At 41.1% G+C, this 21,405-nt stretch overlaps 1 long non-coding RNA gene across 1 annotated transcript; it reads left to right on the plus strand.

Annotated features, from left to right (window-relative positions):
- Positions 1-343: 343 nt before the first annotated feature.
- LOC139153433 (uncharacterized) lies at positions 344-20,604 on the plus strand. The gene is made up of 3 exons (XR_011556829.1): positions 344-556; positions 19,523-19,613; positions 20,092-20,604. It is a non-coding gene; the product is annotated as an uncharacterized lncRNA (long non-coding RNA).
- Positions 20,605-21,405: the final 801 nt, after the last annotated feature.

A 21,405-nucleotide genomic window follows, 5' to 3' on the forward strand; every position in this document is an offset into this window, starting at 1 on the left:
TATATACCCACTAAAACTCTCATTGTGTATTGGACAAAATAAATAAATAAAATAAATAAATAAAATAAAATTAGTGGACGTTGTGACTTTAGAGGAAATCTGAGTTTAAATCTCCCTAAAGTTGAACAACAATATCAAGGTCAGACATAGTCGGGGACAGAGCTTTGTAGAAGCTTCTCTCTCTCCTCCTCTTTAATGGCCTTGGCCTTGAGATAAGGATTCACATATCTAGAGGTGGCTTGTTTGGGTTTTTTTTTTTTTTTGCTCCCTACAGCGGAAGGAAAGTCCCACTTTTAAGCAGAAAGAGACCACGCTAGACGAAGCATAGGTTGTTGCCTAATTCCTCTCTCATGGCAACAGAGACGTATTGTGAAAAGAATAAGAAACGGAAACTTCCAATGATTTGTTCTCAATCCCTTGCAGGCTACTTCAAACCTATAGGTTAAAGGTTTTCCCTCCTTTTGTGTATTTTGAGAAGAGCAAATACTGTACTCTGAAAAGTGTCTGTTGACGTCTGGATAATCTGGGATAAAAGAAACTGAAAGTCTGAGTTCCGGTAAGTTCTGAAATTTGGTACTTTTATTTTTAAGGAGGGCCTGGTGCAAATTATGATGTTGATTATCCTGGAAGAAAGTTCAAGGAGTTTATTACAGGTAATTTTTGATTTAACAACAGTTCATTTATTGATTATTCAAAGTTACAATAATTTAGTTTAATTTAGTTTAGTTTAATTTATTGTCATTGCACATGGTACAATGAAATTAAATGCCTTCTTCAGTGTATATTATAGCTATAAAAATTTAAAACACAAACATACATTGTTATTATTGTTGTTGTTGTTGTTATTATTATTATTAATTAGATTTGTATGCTGCCCTTCTCTGAAGACTTGGGGTGGCTCACAAGATACAATATAAAACAATGTGTACAAACAAATCTAATTAGTTAAAAAACTACAAGCTAAAAACCCAATACAGTGGTACCTCTACTTAAGAACGCCTCTACTTAAGAACTTTTCTAGATAAAAACCAGGTGTTCAAGATTTTTTTGCTTCTTCTTAAGAAGAACCTGAGCCCGGAAGAATTTCCCAGGAAATTTGAGAGTGGCATGAAGGCCTGGCCAGTTTCCTGCCATTCCCACTTTAATCCCGGCATTCTGGGCTGCCAGAGGAACCTTTCGGTGGCGCTTAAGGGGCCTTTGGCGGTCCAGAGCGAACGAAGCATTTTCCTTTCTTTGGGTGCTTGGACAGGGAATAAATCTCTGCCAGTGCCTAGAGAAAAGAAACACTCCCTTCGTTCTGGGTCGCTGAGGAGTCACCATAGCAAATGAAAGGCGCCATCTACAAAACGAGCGAGTGAAAGGAGAGGGGAGCCCTTCAGCATGGGAAGGAAGAGGCAGCAGGTAGCAGCAGCAGCAGCCAGTGTACGGGAGGAAGTGTATGAGAGGCAGCCTCGTGCCGGGTATATTGGAGGTGCGTGTGCCTTCTCGCTGCCTTAGTCCCTTTTTTTTTTAAAGCCTTAAAGTTTTGGATTTTTTTGATTCCCCTCACCTCACCTTCTTCCTTCAACAGAGACTCTCCTCCTCCTCTTCCTCCTCCTCCTACCCAAATTCCGAGCTTTTATTTCTTTCCTAATGGGTTTGCACGCATTATTCGCTTTTACATTGATTCCTATGGGGGAAAAATGCTTCTTCTTAAGAACATTTCTACTTAAGAACCTGGTCACAGAATGAATTAAGTTCTTAAGTAGAGGTACCACTGTATATTAAAATCAATCAACCAATTCAATCACAACCATACATCATGTTTAGTAGTCAGGGGGTCTAGATCTAATTGTCCCAGGCCTGGTGACATAAGTGAGTCTTAAGATTTTTGCGGAAGGCAAGGAGGGTGGGGCCAGTGCAAATCTCTGGAGGGAGCTGATTCCAGAGGGCCAGGGCCGCCACAAAGAAGGCTCTTCCCCTAGGCTCCGCCAAGTGACATTGTTTGGTTGACGGGACCTGGAGAAGGTCAACTCTGTGGGACCTAACCGGCTGCTGGGATTCATGCAGCAGAAGGCGATCCCATGCGTAATATGGTCTGATGCCATGTAGGGCTTTGTAGGTCATCACCCACTTTGAATTGTTTCCAGAAATGCAGTCCGCAGAGTGTGGAGAAACATGGATGTATCTGGAAAGACCCATGACTGCTCGCACGGCTGCATTCTGCACGTTTTGACGTACTAAAAACATGCTAAAAACAGCACTGAAAAAAGTGACATGACTGTTTTTCAGATTTATGACCATTGCATCTTCATGGACACATCAATAAAATTCAGATGCTTGGCAACTGACTCAGTTGCAGTGTTTTGGGGCCTTCTGACAAGCAAAATCAATGAAGAATCCAGATTCATTTAACAACTGCGTTATTAATTTAACTACTGCAGTGATTCTGTGGGAAGAAAGGTTGCAAAATGAGATAAAACATTTAACAAATGTCTCACTTAGCAACAGAAATTTTGGCTTCAATTGTGGTTGTAAAGCAGTTTTTACTTTTAAAGAGAAAGGCTTGTAAAGTTTGTGAAATAAGTAATGTCAAATGTTTTTTTGCTGAATTTGAAAATTAAGGGAGACTAGGATAGATCTATTTCGGCCTTATTTTGGCCTCATCAGCTAGCCATACCCACTGGGACTTGAACCTGCAACCTTTGCCTTGTAAGGCAGAGAATTATCCTCTAGGCTACAGTATCCAATCCCTTCAGCTCTGCACCAGGGGAGGGTTACATATTTTTGTGTTGAATCACCCTGGTGTTTTGAAGGAACATCACAGCTCCTTATTTGCCTCTCTGCCCAACCCAGGGCCATTTCCAAGGCAGTTAATTTTATTGATAGCCGACAATTCTATCTGTATGTGTCACCTGTTTTTTTGCAGAATTTGAAAATTAAGGGAGACTAGGATAGATCTATTTCAGCCTTATTTTGGCCTCATCAGCTAGCCATACCCACTGGGACTTGAACCTGCAACCTTTGCCTTGTAAGGCAGAAAATTATCCTCTAGGCTACAGTATCCATATATTGTATGTACAGTGATCCCTCGATTTTCGCGATCTCGATCTTCGCAAAACGCTATATCGCGATTTTTCAAAAAATAATAAATTAAAAATACGTGCACGGTTTTTTTTCTACACCGCGGTTTTTCCTATCTTGCTTCTTCCTCTCTCACACTCTCTTCCTCCCTCTCTCATCTCTTTCTTTCCTTCTCTCTCTTTCTCTATCTCTCCCCCTCTTGCTCTCGAGCGGCGGGCGGGCAGCAGCAGCGAGGAGCCGAAGATCGGGGTTTCCCCTTTGCGTGGGCGGCTGGGAAACCCCGATCTTCGGCTCCTCGCTGCTCCCGCGCTGCCGAGCAGATCAGCTGCTGGGCGGCCGAAGAAACCTTCCCTGGGTCTTCCCCGCCACCCACGCAAACCCCACCATCTGTGCATGCGCGGCCATGGAAAAAGGGCGTGCATGCGCAGATGGTGTTGTTACTTCCGCACCGCTACATCGCGAAAAATCGATTATCACGAGAGGTCTTGGAACGGAACCCTCGCGATACTCGAGGGATCACTGTATACATTTTGCCATATATTGTATGGACATGTGTGAGATAGTGTGTGTGCACTAGGTAGTTTTGTGTGTGTTCTGCAGAGCTTTGAATTGGAAGATGGAGTTGCACTGGGTGTGGTATAATTTTAGCTGCTTGTGAAACTGAGGCAATCTGGAATGTAGGGCAATCCCTTAAATAAGGTTATGTTCCCTTTAAAAAAAAAAACCTTCTAAGCACAGCACTGCAGTTCATTCTGCAGAGCAATTTTCTTTCTAGAGAAAGCCAAGGATTCTCTTCCTTCTTGGCCTTTTTGGTGCAGTTGGTTAGCTTTGCAAATGCAGCTACGTCTTTTATCTTTTCATGTTAAAGGTATCTGTTGGCATGGGTGCCAAGATAAAGGAGTGTTTATGCATATGCTCTGGGAATGCCCAGTGGTGCAGAACTTTTGGCAAAGAGTGCAAGAGGATATTAATAGGATATTAAACATAAGATGGACGATTACTAAGGAAATAGCAGCATTAGTTAAAAGTAGTGAGATGGGAGAATACAGAGAAATAAAACAAGCAGCGATAGAAAGCGCTCAGGCGGTAATAGTGTTGGGGTGGAAAGACGCGACAAAATGGACAATGCAAAATTGGTATAGGTATATGGTGGACCACATTCAATTCAAGATTATGGATAAAAGGATGAATTTGATTAATGAAACTGATTTGCAACAGCTGATGGGGCAATGGGACAAGGTAAGACGATATATGGTGAGTAGGATCCGAGACCCAGCTATAATAAACAAGTTGGAATCACTCTATAATATGTAAAGAAATATTTCACTTTTGGGTTTAAATGATTTAAACAAGAAATACCCCCAACCGGTGGTGGGGTATGATTGATTGCCTGGTGGTGGGCCCAATCACTGAGCACATGTTATATATCATATGTTGTGTGTGTGTTTTATATTATAAAAATCAATAAAAAATATTAATAATAAAAAAAAGCAAATGCAGCCACGCAAGCACAGCAAAGTTATGGTATGTCAAGTATGCATTAAGCAGTTTAGGGTCATTCATCATCAATTTTTCTTGCCAAAACACTGCAAAAGTTTTTAAGAGAGAAGAGCTTTGTAGCTCAATTCCTAACCTCCAATTTCTTTCCCTTGGCCGAGTTACACATGGCAGCTGCTTCACGGTTCCATAGTTGCTTATGGGAAATTCAAAGCCGGCTTGTATGCCAACAATTGCACTAAGGTGCTTTGACTATTTTCCCCCATACCAATTGGTTTCACAGCCTGCTACTCTCACTTGAGCAATAAAGGCACCTCGCATGTGCAGGGAAACACTTGGACACAATTAGCACTGAGTAACTCGTGGTTTCCTTGCCCATTGGCACACTGGCTTATAGAAACTTGTTTGGCAGCTATTTAGTAACTGAGAAGGAAATAGCTATGCACCGTCATTTAAGTTAATGATTCAATAATCTGTGATTTATTTATTTATTTATTTTATTAATTTTGTCCAATACACAATACATATTGAAGAGAATAGACATGTAGTATTACATATAAAGAAAAGGATAGAAGAAAAGATATAAAAATAGAGGAGAAGATATATGAAAGGAAGAAAAGATATATGATATATGAGATAAGGAGAGACAATTGGACAGGCACACTAGTGCACTTATGTACGCCCCTTACTGACCTCTTAGGAACCTGGAGAGGTCAATCATGGATAGTCTAAGGGAGAAGTGTTGGGGGTTAGGGGTTGACACTACTGAGTCTGGTAATGAGTGCCACGCTTCGACAACTCGATTGCTAAAGTCCTATTTTTTCCAGTCAAGTTTGGAGCGATTAATATTAAGTTTGAATCTGTTGCGTGCTCTTGTGTTGTTGCGGTTGAAGCTGAAGTAGTCACTGACAGACAGGACGTTGCAGCATATGATCTTGTGGGCAATACTTAAATAGTATTTTAGGCGTCGTAGTTCTAAGCTTTCTAGATCCAGGATTGTTAGTCTATTTTCGTAGGGTATTCTGTTTCGAGTGGAGGAGTGAAGGGCTCTTCTGGTGACGTATCTTTGGACGTTTTCGAGGGTGTTGATGTCCAAGATGTGGTATGGGTTCCGTACAGATGAGCTGTATTCAAGGATGGGTCTGGCAAACGTTTTGTAGGCTCTGGTGAGTAGTGTGAGATTGCCGGAGCAGAAGCTACGTAGGATCGGGTTATCAACTCTAGAAGCCTTTTTGGAGATATTGTTGCAAAGGGCTTTAGCACTTAGGTCATTTGATATTAGTATTCCAAGGTCTTTTACTGAGTTTGTTACACATCACCAGGATGCCAGCTTTTCCACAGGCCACTGCAGTTATGCTTTTAGCACTGCCTTTGTGGATAGAGCTAGCAAATTTTATCTTGGTACTATGAAAAAAAAATATTTTCAGATTTTTGCACATGATACAAGAAATGCTAAAGAATAGATGTAGCCTTGCTTTGGTCTGTTGGGAACTATGCAGTGGTGTGTTCCTTTCAGTTCGGTCTGTTGCTCTGCACCGGTAGGAGCCCAGTGATGATGTAATTTTTGGCAATTATTTCTGAGTTTAGATGGCTTCTCCACGTGGAAAAAAGCCCTTACAGCTGCCCTTGTGTTAATGCAGATCTTTATTTTTCCCCCCCATGTGTTTTGGCTTGTAAGGTCATCCTGAGCATACACAGAACTGAAATCTCGCGGTGGGACGTGGGTGCATGCGCAAATGCGCACCGTTAGCAAAATTTAACTGGAACCTGCCTCTGGAACTACCCTGTTTCCCCGATAGTAAGACACCCCCGATTGTAAGACATATCGGGGGTTTCAGGGGGGTCGGCTAATATAAGCCGTACCCCGAAAGTAAGACATATGTCTTACTTTCGGGGAAACACGGGGGGGAGCCTGATGACGTCGCTTCCAAGCTCCCCGCGCGTCCCTCGCCTTCGCCTCGCCGCGGTGCCACCGCCTCTTCCCCGGCTTGGCAAAGCGAAGGACGGCGCTGGTGCGAAGCGAGCCGAGCGGGCGGCGGCTTGCAGCAAAGGCGCTCGTCCCAGCAACCGAGTCCTGCCGAGGCTCGGCTGCAAGCGGCCAGCGAGGCCGACCAGCTCCGAGGCGAGCGGCTGGAACTGCGCCCTCCTTCGCCCGCCTCCTTTCCGGCAGGCAGGTGGGGCTGCCCAACTGCGCAGAGTGGCTCCTCCCCTCCAGACACACGCTTCCCCAACATGCGTCTGTGGCTCCACGCGTGCACGCCGCTTGGAGCCCTGAGGTTGAACTTGGAAAAGGGCTCACAAGGCTCCTGTCCCGCGGCTGCCCTTCTGGACTCTGGGGAGATGCCTTCGGGAACGCGACCCTTTCAATTTGTTTCCAATGTAAGACATACCCCGAAAGTAAGACGTAGTGGGGCTTTTGGGGGTAAAAAGAAAGTAAGACACTGTCTTACTTTCGGGGAAACACGGTATGTATTAACAATCTTTGAAATTAGACTAAGCCATTGTGGGGTTTATGTTGCTTGGGCTTGGTTGTAACAGGCCATCAGAAAACAAAGATAATGAGTACTGCAGAGAACACGTAAGTCAGAGTTCAGAGTCAACAATGAGACCATCGGCACAGTAAAGGAATTTATCTGCTTGGGCTCTAAAATCGATTAAAGTGGTGGCTGCAGCTCTGAGTTCAGGAGACATACAACACTTGGAAGAACTACAATGTGAGGAATAAGCAAATACAGATAAACGCAATAATTTTTCCAGTTGCTACTTACGACAGTGAAACCAGGGACTCTGAAAAAGGCAGATAGGAGGAGATCTATTATTCATTCCCATGGGGTGCAAAAATAACTAACAAAGAAGTCCTAGATCAAACCTCACCAAAAATTGAAGTCAAGGTCGCCAAACAGAGGCTGTCATACTTTGAACGTGTCATGTGAGTAGACTCACCTGAAAAGTCTATCATGATGGGAGTGATAAATGGAGGCAGGAGAAAGGGTCGCCCTATAGCAGTGATGGCAAACCTACGGCATGGGTGTCACAGGTGTCACACAGAGCCGTGTCTGCTGGCACGTGATCTATTTCCCTAGCTCAGCTCCAATGTGCATGTGTGTGCTGGCCAGCTGATTTTTGGCTCCCACAGAGGCTCTGGAAGGGTATTTTTTGCATCCAGGGAGCCTCCGGGAGCATGGGGGAGGGCGTTTTTATTGTCCCCCAGTTCCAGGGAAGCCTTTAGAGATTGAGGAGGGTGAAACACGAGCCTACTAGATCCATCAGGAAACAGGCCTCTAGAGGGCCTCTAGAGGGCCTCCAGGGGGCAGGGGACGGTGTTTTTGCTCTCCCCGGGCATTGAATTATGGGTGTGGGCACACACATGCTCTTTGGGCACTTGGGGGAAAAACGGTTTGCCATCACTGCCCTATAGACTGAATATGATAAAGGAAGATACCCAGAGGACTGTGGAGGATCTGAAAGAAGCAGAGAGCATGGAGAGTGCTGGTCCATAGAGTGGTTGTGGGTCGGACACAACTGAACGGTTGATGACAACAATATTTGAACTATCCATTATAGTTTATGTATGTTGATTTATGGCTTAGCACATGCAGGCTCAGCTAATGACTACATTAGCCATAGTGAAATAATGTTCAGGCAAAGACATACCCACTTGGATATGTCGCATAGCAGCTTCTCCTAACACGAGGTTATCCATGTTGCACTTCAATTATCATAACTCCCCAATCAGCATCTTCTAATTGGGGAATCATAGCAGAGCAAGCTGTCAGCAAAACTGCACAGTTCTAGCTTGGGAAAACTGGCTTAATTTGTGAACTTATTTCTTTGTTGTTCCTTTCAGTTTATGCTAATACATTTCCAGGTAGGTTCACCCAGCATCCTAAATTAGAAAGTCAACTTAACAAAATATATTTTGCCATGTTCCCTAATATATTAATTTCAAGCAAACCATGTTGCATATTTGAAGAATGTGCGGTGACTACAATATGGTTGGGTTCTCATCATAGGATAAACTACAAAAACTATCAATCTCACCCTGGTTGCGAAATTCTGGAAATTTCAGCTTGTATCTCTTGAAGTTAACTAACTTTGAAGTCCACTGGTCTAGATGGTGTATTGCGTAACTGCAGATCCCTAAAACAGGGTGGCCTAACCATTACGATGCTAAAGGCAGCTACAGTATTTAGAAACATAGAAGACTGATGGCAGAAAAAGACCTCATGATCCATCTAGTCTGCCCTTATACTATTTTTTTGCATTTTATCTTAGGATGGATATATGTTTATCCCAGGCATGTTTAAATTCAGTTACTGTGGATTTACCAACCACATCTGCTGGAAGTTTGTTCCAAGGATCTACTACTCTTTCAGTAAAATAATATTTTCTCAGGTTGCTTTTGATCTTTTCCCCAACTAACTTCAGATTATTTTTTTTTTATTTTGTCCAATACACAACGAGGGTTTTAGTGGGTATATATATATATTGAGACATTCTTTCCCCCTAAGCCTTTATAATTTATGCATGGTATGTTTGTTGTATGGATGTTTAGTTTTATAATAAGGGTATTTTAGTTGTTTTTAGTATTGGATTTGCATGATGTTTTTAATTACTGTTGTTAGCTGCCCCGAGTCTACGGAGAGGGGCGGCCTACAAATCCAATAAATAATAATAATAATAATAATAATAATAATAATAATAATAATAATACACATAGTAAAATACACAAATGAAGGTTATAGAGGAGATACTCATAGTAAAATATATTGTGCTCCCTTGTTCTTGTGTTTATTTTCCTATTAAAAACACTTCCCTTCTGAACCTTATTTAACCCTTTGACATATTTAAATGTTTTGATCCTGTCACCCCCTTTCCCTTCTGTCCTCCAGACTGTACAGATTGAGTTCATTAAGTCTTTCCTGATACGTTTTATGCTTAAGACATTCCCCCATTCTTGTAGCCCGTCTTTGGACCTGTTCAATTTTGTCAATACCTTTTTGTAGGTGAGGTCTCCAGAACTGAACACAGTGTTCCAAATGTGGTATCAATCTTTAACCAACCTGTAACACACACCCCTCTTCCAACCTCACTCCGAATCATTTTTGTTGCGAATAGGTGTATTTGGCAATGGCTTCTATCACATTTTCTCTTTGAAACCTGATTTAGGACAAAGTCTGGCTCAGCCAGCCAAATCAGTTGCTGTGGCTTTTCCAGGCAGTTGCTTGCCAGTAATCTAGGGCTGTCTTTTTACAGCTCCCCATGTGAGCTGCTCTCTTCTGCTGCTTGTTTTCCTGAGCCATCTCTCAGTACGAAGGGCTGTTTGTTTAAAAAAAGACTTGCCTCTTTCGATCACGTGTCCCTGCCATGTGAAACACGATCCATTTTTAGACCCAACTTCTTCCCTAGGACTTCTCTGCTGCAGTGACATGTGCCAAAGTGAAGAGGCGGGGATATTGCACGTGTACATGCAGGATACTAACCGTGTGTGTGTGTGTGTGTTGTACATTTCTTTGGCTACGGAAACTTCCTGTTACAAAGCAAGGCGTGTTTTACTTCGCTAGCTGGGAGCAGGAGGAGGGAGAGTTGTTTTCGTTCATTCTGCGCTAGTTTGTTCCTTTGAAAGTCTAAATAAGGATTTGACTTAGTTATGGAGGCTGGAATCGGGGGAGACGGAGCTCTGACCCCTAAACAAGACATCTCCATTTTTGTCATTGTGGCTATGTCAGTGTTCCCCTAGCGGGTGAAGGAGGAGGAGGGGGCGGGAATTTGGCAAAAAAACTCCTGGATGCAGGGGGACTGCAGTACCGCCAAGTATTAGATTTGTTTACATCTGCAGTAGCCAGCGTATGTCGTTTGCCTCTGCTGAGAAAAACAAGGGAAATAATAGGAGTCCAAGTGGATAAATACTGTACTATGAAGGGACACAGATTCTACATTTGTACCAGCACAAATGTAGCACATGTTTTTGAGAGGCACAACACTGTTTTTCAGTTTGCACAAGTGAGGGAAGCAGAGATTTCCAAACATGACGCTAAACTACAATGATTGGCTGTTGGGTACTTACTTTTTATTCCCAAATCATTGAGGTTGAACCTGACATATCCCAAAGAATATTACTCAGATTAGCATTATTACATAATATGGTTTTTTTTTACAATACAGTACATGATTGTTTCTGTTACACAAAGGTAAGTGGAAACATTGTATTTGCATGCACATTAAATATATCTTTGTATTAATCATGGGCAAAACATTCACATAGCAAACATGCCCCAGAAGACACAATGAATTACAGATGGACACAACAGTTTAAAAAAAAATTCTTTCCAATCTGATGACATATTGAAGAGAAGAAATAAAGTGATTCAGGACTTCACTTGGCTAACTGAATATAATTAGCAGGAATACTGTCAGAAAAGGGATCAAGTTTTGGTATGGAAGAAGAAGTCAACAAAGGAAATATATATAGAAGAAGGCTGCTGACTCCTTCCTTCTAAAATGATATCTCAGTTATGTGATCTAGAAAGGGGCTATTAATGGCTTGGGAAAACATCCAGAAGTCAAGCTTTGCATTTCTCCTTTATACTGAATTTGGGCAGGGGTGAAAGTGCAAGATGAAATTTAACCCTTCAAAATAGTCTCTCCTCCCCTCCCCCCCACCCCAAAATTGGGAAGCAAACAAGGATGCTACTTCTCAAATAACTCTGCTTGATGGTTATTTCTGCACTCTGCTGATTGTCCAGGGGATTAATTTCAAACTATGCCCAACCAGAGCCTACTAAATTTTTGCCAGACCCATCCTTGAATACAGCTCATCTGTCTGGAACCCATACCACATCTCAGACATCAACACCCTAGAAAATGTCCAAAGATACTTCACCAGAAGAGCTCTTCACTCCTCCACTCGAAACAGAATGCCCTACGAAAGCAGACTATCAATCCTAGGTCTAGAAAGCTTAGAACTACGACGCCTAAAACACGATCTAAGTATTGCCCACACAATCATATGTTGCAACGTCCTGCCTGTCAATGACTAGCTTCAACCGCAACAACACAAGAGCACGCAACAAATTCAAACTTAATATTAATCGTTCCAAGCTTGACTGTAAAAAATATGACTTTAGCAATCGAGTTGTCGAAGCGTGGAACTCATTACTGGACTCAGTAGTGTCAACTCCTAACCCCCAACATTTCTCCCTTAGACTCTCCACGATTGACCTCTCCAGGTTTCTAAGAGGTCAGTAAGGGGCGTGCATAAGTGCACTAGTGTGCCTTTTGTCCCCTGTCCAATTGTCTCTCTTTATCTCATATCTCATATATCTTTTCTTCCTTTCATATATCTTCTCTATTTTTTATATCTTTTCTTTATATATAATACTTCATGTCTATTCTCTTCAATATGTATTGTGTATTGGACTAAATAAATAAATAAATAAAATAAATTTGGAAGACACTATGAGTCAAACATCCAATGTTTTAATCTACTGTAACATGCAAACACTTGCTAAAATACTTCTCCAACTGAATGACCTATATATGCCTTGGAATTTGCCAGTCTACTGCCTTGCCAAGCGGTTGCAAACAGTGTAACACCTGCCTACATCCAGATTTCCGAATTGCTTCTTTCAGAGTCTGATCCCAGAAGTGTGGTTATAAATAGCAAATAAGAAGGCATCGAACGTGTTCACAGTAATTTCTAGAAAGTTCACGTTGTTTGCTTTAAAACACCATGGTAGGAATTACTATTTCTGTATATGAGATGACTTATATTTCTGCTGTATAATTCTTAGTTCCTCTAGCTAATGAGTTCCACTGTACTCAACTGATTGCAGTTCTTGGAGGAAAATGTTACATTTGCATAATAATGACAATACTGGTGAGGATGCTATGGGTAACAGAAGCACAAAGGAATCACAACAATGTCCAATGTACATCGGAACTACGGTACCTTGGGATAAAAATAGAGTTGCACTTACATATTGAAAAAAGATAAAGCAAAGGTACCCAAATACAAGTACTGTACATAGAGAATCTGGGCAAGGGCTGCACCAATTGGATATCCAGAGCCACCTAGTGGCCACAGGTTTATAATATAAGAGTAAGATTGGCCAGCAAATCAAAGTTATGTAAATAAGTAATTATATAGTAGATAAAAGAGTTTCTTTTGTTGAATCCCATGCCAGCAAATTCCGAAGGATATTATTATATTCAGAGCAAAAATATCGGAGTCTTGGAATGTTTTAGAGATCACCCCACTACACTGTGTTATAATTAGAACATAAAAATACAATTTTGGTTTTTTAAAACAATTGAGACCCTCTTGTTATTATCACATTGGAATCTGGGACAAAATGTTCATAGCATGCTACAAACTCAAGTATAAGAGTGATTCTGTTCACACAACACAGTGAAGCGTAAACTTACTACAGTTTACCCTCACATTGCACAACCCAGTCCTGAATTTATTTAAGTGTGCTGTGCAAACTCAGAAAACGGGGTTAATGAACATACCATGGCTCAGTTGAATATGGGTAAGCAAACTGTATGACCTCCAGCTATGTCTGTAATGGGAAGCAGATGATCAAACCAGATTCTTGGCTGCGTCTGGTTGTAAATAGTTACGACTTGAATTAGGCCTCCTATGACATCTAAAGCCTGACAAAGGCAGAACTTGGACCCAGCTGAGTCACTATGATTGACTTTTTAAAGGAAGTGTTATGGTTAGTTTATCCATGGCTAATATGCTGTAAGCTATCATTCTTAGTTTTGGCTTACTTTCTTATCTAGCCAATTAAATTTATTAAGTAACCATGGTATGTATGCACATGATGCTTGAGTTGATAGGCTACTGATGAAAGAGAATATTTGCAGTAGAGGATTGAATTCATGTACTGCAACACTGCTGCAATCCTGAACATCTGAAAGGCTGAACCAGTATTATTATGGACAGATTGCAACATATTATGGATCATGATGATGACAACAACAACAACAACAACGAGTTGGAAGGGACCTGGGAGGTCATCTAGTCCAACCCCTTGCTTAGGCAGAAAACCCTACACCATTTTAGACAAATGGTTATCCAACATCTTAAAAACTTCCAGTGTTGAAGCATTCACAAATTCTGGAGGCAAGCTGTTCCACAGATTAATTGTTCTAACTGTCAGGAAATTTCTCCTGAATAGAATAGAATGGAACAGAACAGAACAGCATTCTTTATTGGCCAAGTGTGATTAGACACACAAGGAATTTGTCTTGGTGCATATGCTCTCGGTATACACAAAAGAAAAGATACATTTGTCAAGAATCATGATGTACAACACTTAATGATTGTCATAGGGGTCAAATAAGCAATGAGGAAACAATATTAATAAAAATCTTAAGGATACAAGCAACAAGTTACAGTCCTACAGTCATAAATGGGAGGAAATGAGAAAAAAGTAGTAGTAATAGTAGTGCAGATTTAATAAATAGTTTGACAGTGTTGAAGAAATTATTTGTTTAGTAGAATGATGGTGTTCTGAAAAAAACTGCTCTTTTGTCTAGTTGTCTTGGTGTGCAGTGCTCTGTAGAGTTGTTTTGAGGCTAGGAGTTGAAACGGTCTATGTCTAGGATGTGAGGGGTCAGTAAATATTTTCACTGCCCACTTTTTGACTCAAGCAGTATGCAGATCCTCGATGGAAGGCAGGTTGGCAGCAATTGTTTTTTCTGCAGTTCTGATTATCCTCTGAAGTCTGTGTCGGTCTTGTTGGGTTGCAGAACCAAACCAGACAGTTATAGAGGTGCAGATGCCAGACTCAATGATTCCTCTGTAGAACTGAATCAGCAGGTCCTTGGGCAGTTTGAGTTTCCTGAGTTGGCACAGAAAGAACATTCATCGTTGTGCTTTTTTGATGACATTATTGATGTTAGGTGACCATTTGAGGTCTAGAAATTTGAAGGTCACTACTGTTGATACTGTGTTGTCTAGTATTGTGAGACGCAGTAGGATGGGAGGGTTTCTCCTAAAGTCTACCACCATTTCTACAGTTTTGAATGTGTTCAGTTCTAGATTGTTCAGGTCACACCATGGGGTTAGTTGTTCAACCTCCCGTCTGTATGCAGTTTCATCATTGTCTCGAATGAGACCAACCACTGTTGTATCGTCTGCAAACTTCAGTAGTTTAACAGATGAAGTTGTTTCTCTTCTTATTTAGTTTCCACCCATGGCTTCTTGTTCTACCCTCAGGTACTTTGGAGAATAATTTGACTCTCTATTCTTTGTGGCAACCTGAAATATGGGAACACTGCTATCATGTCTCCCCTAGTTCTTACTTTCATTAAACTAAACATGCTCAGTTTGTGCAACTGTTCTTCATATGTTTTAGCCTCCAGTCCCTAATTGGAGGAGGATTGTTTTCCTATATGGTGAATTATAGTGAAAACCAGTCCAATACCAGATGAAGAGCACTCTTAACAATCCATCAAGTCAAATTATCAGACAAGTGGCAAATGACTCTCATGCTTCTGTGAATTCCCAAAATACGCAAGATATAATTGTACCATTACCAGGTACCGCAAACTACAACATTGCCAAAAAATTGATAGAAAAGCTTGAATATCTCCCACAGAGTAGCAAATATCTATGAGTTGAATGTTTTAAAGTATTTTTAGGATTTTTAAAAAAGTTTTTAAATTGTATTAAATTGTATCAATTGTATTACTATGTTTTCTATATATGCTGTGAGCCACCCCGAGTCCATGGAGAGGGGCGGCATACAAATCCAATAAATATAATAAATAAATTCCCTACCACAGTGTCTCCAAAGAATCAAACAGACGGCAATAGATCAGTGGTTCTCAACCTTTCTAATGCCGCGACCCCTTAATATAGTTCCTCCTGTTGTGATGACCCCCAACCATAAGTCGAGCGCCAATTCTCCCAACAGAGCTTTAAGCTGATTGGCAGAAAGGTCAGAGGATCACCTCCACTGTAAATGTTTGATTGGTCACATTGTAAAAATATGTTCCAAGGCTCTAGAGTAGAAGCTTTAGTTCCTAACACCATGGAGAATTTGTCTTTTCCCAAGGTCTCAGGCGACCCCTGGGAAATGGACCCTCAAAGGGGTCCCGACCCCCAGGTTGAGAACCACTTCAATAGATGAAGGTGAAATCATGGACTCATCTGATATCACAGGAGTTATTACATCCACTGACCCAGAATTAGCAAAGAATCCATGGCTTTAGTACTTCGCAGTACCCCTGACCTAACCAAATATAGCAAAGTAGAAATATGAAGAATGATTGGATCTTACTTGGATCACATCCTTTCAGTTTGATGGACAAATAAATCAATAACTCAAAACTATGGTATCAGCCCCTTCAGGACTAATAGCAGAGATATTAGTAATATCAAAGATAATAATAATTCAATGCATAGAATCCATAGAACTTTCATGTATACAAAGTATGGATCCAGTATATAAATGATACAGTACCTTTGACGTAGCAAAAAAGGATCAACTAGAAAAAAAATACATAAAATTATCAACAATGTTTGTTTGTTTGTTCGTTCGTTCGTTTGTTCGTTCGTTCATTCATTCATTCATTTGATGTTTATGCCGCCCTTCTCCTTAGACTCAGGGTGCCTTACAACATGTTAGCAATAGCACTTTTTAACAAAGCCAGCCTATTGCCCCCACAATCCGGGTCCTCATTTTACCCACCTTGGAAGGGTGGAAGACTGAGTCAACCTTGAGCCGGTGATGAGACTTGAACCGCTAACCTTCAGATCTACAGTCAGCTTCAGTGGCCTGCAGTACAGCACTCTACCTGCTGCGCCACCCCGGCTCTTATCTTCAATAATAATATCTTCAAAGGAGTAAAAAAAGATAGGAAGAAAACAATGCATTCCCCTTCCTGGATATTCTCATCAGCAGAGCCAGTGATTGCAAATTAGACATGCAACTTTATGGAAAACTACCCACACTATCCAAATGCTCCACAAACAAAGTAACAACCCAACCTGTCACAAGAAAAGCTGTATTAAGAACACCATTCAGACAAGCACATATTGTAGTAATCCTGAAGATCTGAGAAAGGAGCCAGAACATCCTTACCACTGATGGCGAACCTATGGCACGGGTGCCACAGGTGGCACAAGGAGCCATGCCTGATGGGAAACGAGGCATTGCCCTATGTCAGCTCCAGCGCGCATTATCGTGTGTACTGGTCAGCTAATTTTCGCCCTTCTTTTCAGCTGTCTTCACCCTCTTCAGGCTTTAGGAAAGCCTCCTGAACCTGGGGGATGGCGAAAAATAACCCAATGGGCCCACCAGAAGTCTGGAGGCTTCAGTGAGGCCCGTGCACACGTGCGGGGGAGCAGTGTGGGAGGTTGTGCATAGGCACGGGGCAGTGCAGGGGTTGTGTGCCTGCTTGGTGGGAGGCCATTGCATTATGGATGTGGGCATGCACATGCACACTATTGTGCACGCGCACATCATTTTTGCACCCGAGTCAAAAAAGGTTCGCGGTCACTGATCTATGCAATGACTTCCAACAGAATGTATATCCACTTAGCTCAGTGGTTCTCAACCTGGGGGTCGGGACCCCTTTGGGGGTCGAACAACCATTTCACAGGGATCGCCTAAGACCATGGAAAAAGACAAATTTCCCATGGTGTTAGGAAATAAAGCTTCTATTCTGGTGCCTTGAAACATATTTTTACAATAGAATAGAACAGAATAGAATTTTATTGGCCAAGTGTGATTGGACACACAAGGAATTTGTCTTGGTGCATATGCTCTCAGCATACATAAAATAAAATATACATTTGTCAAGAATCATGTTGTACGACACTTAATGATTGTCATAGGGGTCAAATAAGCAATGAAGAAACAATCAATATTAATAAAAATCTTAGGATACAAGCAACAAGTTACAGTCATACAGTCAACATGGGAGGAAATGGGTGATAGGAATGATGAGAAAAACTAGTAGAAGTGCAGATTTAGTAGAAAGTCTGACAGTGTTGAGGGAATTATTTGTTTAGCAGAGTGATGGTGTTCGGAAAAATACTGTTCTTGTGTCTAGTTGTCTTGGTGTGCAGTGCTCTGTAGTGACGTTTTGAGGGTAGGAGTTGAAACAGTTTGTGTCCAGGATGTGAGGGGTCAGTAAATATTTTCCCCGCCCTCTTTTTGACTTGTGCAGTATACAGGTCTTCAATGGAAGGCAGGTTGGCAGCAATTGCTTTTTCTGCAGTTCTGATTGTCCTCTGAAGTCTGTGTCGGTCCTGTTGGGTTGCGGCACCAAACCAGACAGTTATAGAGGTGCAGATGACAGACTCAATGATTCCTCTGTAGAACTGTATCAGCAGCTCCTTGGGCAGTTTGAGCTTCCTGAGCTGGCGCAGAAAGAACATTCTTTGTTGTGCTTTTTTGATGATGTTTTTGATGTTAGGTGACCATTTTAGGTCTTGAGATATGATAGAACCTAGAAATTTGAAGGTCTGACCAATCAAGCGTTTACAGTGGGGGTGTTGCTCTGACCTTCCTGCCAATCAGCTTAAAGCTCTGTTGGGAGAATTGGCGCTAGACTTAGGGTTAGGGGTCACCACAACATGAGGAACTGTATTAAGGGGTCATGGCATTAGAAAGGTTTTATTATTATTATTTATTATTTATTGGATTTGTATGCCACCCCTCTCCGCAGACTCCGCAGGTTGAGAACCACTGAGTCTTAGCTGCATCGAAAATTGTCTGACTATTCACTCTACTACAGCTCAACCAATGCAAATGTGAAAAGGATAACACTGCCATATATAAAAAATATTCCAGAAATCACCAACAGACTATTATAACCACATGGCATCTCCAAGGCCCACAATCAAACTAAAGACCTTCAAAACATCCTATCAAAAGACCCAGCAGCCTCAGAAGAAAATGCAGGTCTCATCTAGAACAGGGGTCTCAACCTTGGCCACTTTAAGACTTGTGGACTTCAATTCCCAGAATTCCTCAGCCAGCAAAGCTATCAAAATACACAAGATAAACCTCAGCAAAGCTGGCTGAGGAATTCTGGGAACTGAAGTCCACAAATCTTAAAAGTTGGAGACCCCTGACCTAGAACATATAGTGTAAGACGGACAAACTGTTAAAAAAACAGACCTAGCAAAAGAGGAGACGGAGTGGCATTATATGTAGAAAATCACTACCTCTCTACAGAAATGCACAAAACCAAGAATGAAAGCATCCTAGGAAGCGTATGTGTGAATATAAAAAAAAGGGGGTGGGTGGGAATGGCATTGAGATAGGTGTATACTACAGGCCACTCAACCAAGCAGAAGAAATAAGTGAACTTTTTGCTAAACAGTTTACAAATATATGTAGGAAATGCACCACAGTAGTAATGGGGGACTTTAACTACCCTGACATCAACTGGGAAACAAACTCTGCATAAAGTTAGATGTCAACCCGTGAGTTGCCATAGGAAGGAGGATGGGGAATTGAGCCTCGCAGCTGCACGGAGAAATTTACATTTCAGTCAAAACAAAGCATATTCCGGTGGTAACACCAAGGTCATCTCCAGAGTCACCAGAGTGAGTGACTTTTTACAGCACATAAAATTGCTTCATTGGGGAATGTGAAGGCGCAAATTAAGTGAGGTCAGAGGGCTGCATCAGGGTTGTTTGACCTCAAGGGGCCAAGGTGGGCACGACCAGCTCAATGTCACTCATATTGGGGGGGGTCTAATTATATCTTGATTATATCCCCCTATTAGTGCAGCATATGATTGTATTGACCTTTTGGGTTGTTGCACATTATTAGTTCCTATTTAAGAGCTTGTTCACCGGGATCCAACATCCCTCTCACAATTATTAGTATTGAGCCAGTGAAGTTTCGCCCATTCTGTACTTGTAGCTTTTCTTGCCTAAATGTAAACTCTTACTTTTCTCAACATTGAATTTCATTCTGTTAAATAGGGCTCATTGTTAAGTGTGCAAGAACCATCTGGATGGCTTATCTTCTGGAGTGTTGGCTAATCCTGCCCGCTTAAAGTTGTCTGCAAATTTGGTGAGTTCCCCTTCTATTCCCTTACCTAAATCATTTATGAAGATATTGAAGAGTGTTGGGCCTAAAATGGCACCCTAGATACCTCATGGATGTAGTTTTGTTAAGGCTTACATGTTGAACATGGTTTGTCAGCTAGTTACAATTCCATCTGCTAGGGATGCTATCTATCCCACATTTCTCCAGAAGTAGATTGTGGTCCATTTTATCAAATGCCTTACTGAAATGCAGGTATATTATATCCATTTCATTTTCCTGATCCACTAATCTAGTCACTTAGTCAAAAAATAAAACAAGATTTGATTGCCATCATTTGTTTTTGATAAAGTCATTTTGGCTTCAGGTGATAACTTTACTTGCTCCTAGATATATGCAGACTTATGCCTTGATTATCTCTTCCGTGATCTTCCCAGGTATTGATGTCAGGCTGAATATTCTGTTGTTTTTTTTAATCTGTGTTTCCCTCTCTCTTTTTTTGTAGATGGAAACCACATCAGTTCCTTTTTAATCCTCAAGTAGTTCTCCAGTGCTTCAATAACTTTGAAAGCTATAGCTGAATGATTCAGAGAGATCACGTCTGTCAGTTTCCTCAGAACTCTGAGATATAATCAATCCATCAGGACCTGGTGATTTGAATTCGTCTAGAGTTGACAGGTGTTCTCTTACCTTATTTTTGCTTATTTTTAATTTGTAATGCTGTTTTTTACAGTCCTGTTTTTGTAAGTTGGATTTTATTATCTTTTTGTATGGAGACAAATGCAAAGATTGAATTAAGCCATTCTGTTTTATCTCTACTGCCTGTTACTTTTTAGCCCATCATTTCCCATTAGTAGACTGATGGTTTCTTTGATTTTTCTCGGGTTTTAATGTATTGAAAGAAACTTTATTATTTTTGACGTTTGTTGCAAGTATGGTTACTTAATACTGAGCCTTAGCTTTCCTAATTTCATCTTCGCAGGTTTGGGCTATTTCTTGGTATTCTGCTTTAGTTATACATCCCTCTTATAGTGTTGTTGACATTGACATTTCAGGTCCTTCCCTTCTGCTTCTACAATATGAAAATATGGGAAAAGATATTCTATATTTAAGCCTGGGTTAATTTTTTGATCTAAGATCTTGCTAGTAGAAGGAGCATAGTCACAGATTGATAAGGTAAAGATTTTTGCATTGTCTGTTTTTATATGCAGTTTCTCTTTGCCTTGTTTCAGGCTTTCCCCCCCCCCTGACAGATACTTTATTTGGAATGCTGTATCAGTTTATCTTTATATAGCCTGTGAAGCTAGGTTAGTGTAGTGAGGCTTCTGCAGAATATTCTATACCAAATGTCTTTGTTCAGAAAATTGGAGGATGTTTCAGCCAGGAATATGCAATAGTGGACACACTTGCAACTCTGAGTGTAGGGCACCCATGTAAAATGTTTCTTATAAGAAATTTTTATCTCTTTACAAAATGGCTGCCATTTTGCATCCAGCTTGTTTACAAAGTACATTAATCTAAATGCAGCTTGGTGAAGCAACTCTATGCAACTACCTCATCCTCTCCGTTTTCTTGATTGGCACAATTTACTTTTATTTTGTCTAAGTTGCATTTCAAGGTAAAATACTAGGTGGTTGTCACCCATTATATTAATTACATAAAGTGACCTAGAGACATGCATCCAATTTTGGTCACCTCACTACAAAAAAGACATCGAAACTCTGGAGAAGGTGCAAAAAAGAGCAACCGAAATGATTAGGGGACTCGAAACCAAGACTTACGAAGAGAGATTGAGAGAACTGGGCATGGACAGCCTAGA

This window comes from Erythrolamprus reginae, chromosome Z, assembly GCF_031021105.1.
Source record: "Erythrolamprus reginae isolate rEryReg1 chromosome Z, rEryReg1.hap1, whole genome shotgun sequence".
In the NCBI taxonomy this organism is placed as follows: Eukaryota; Metazoa; Chordata; class Lepidosauria; order Squamata; family Dipsadidae; genus Erythrolamprus; species Erythrolamprus reginae.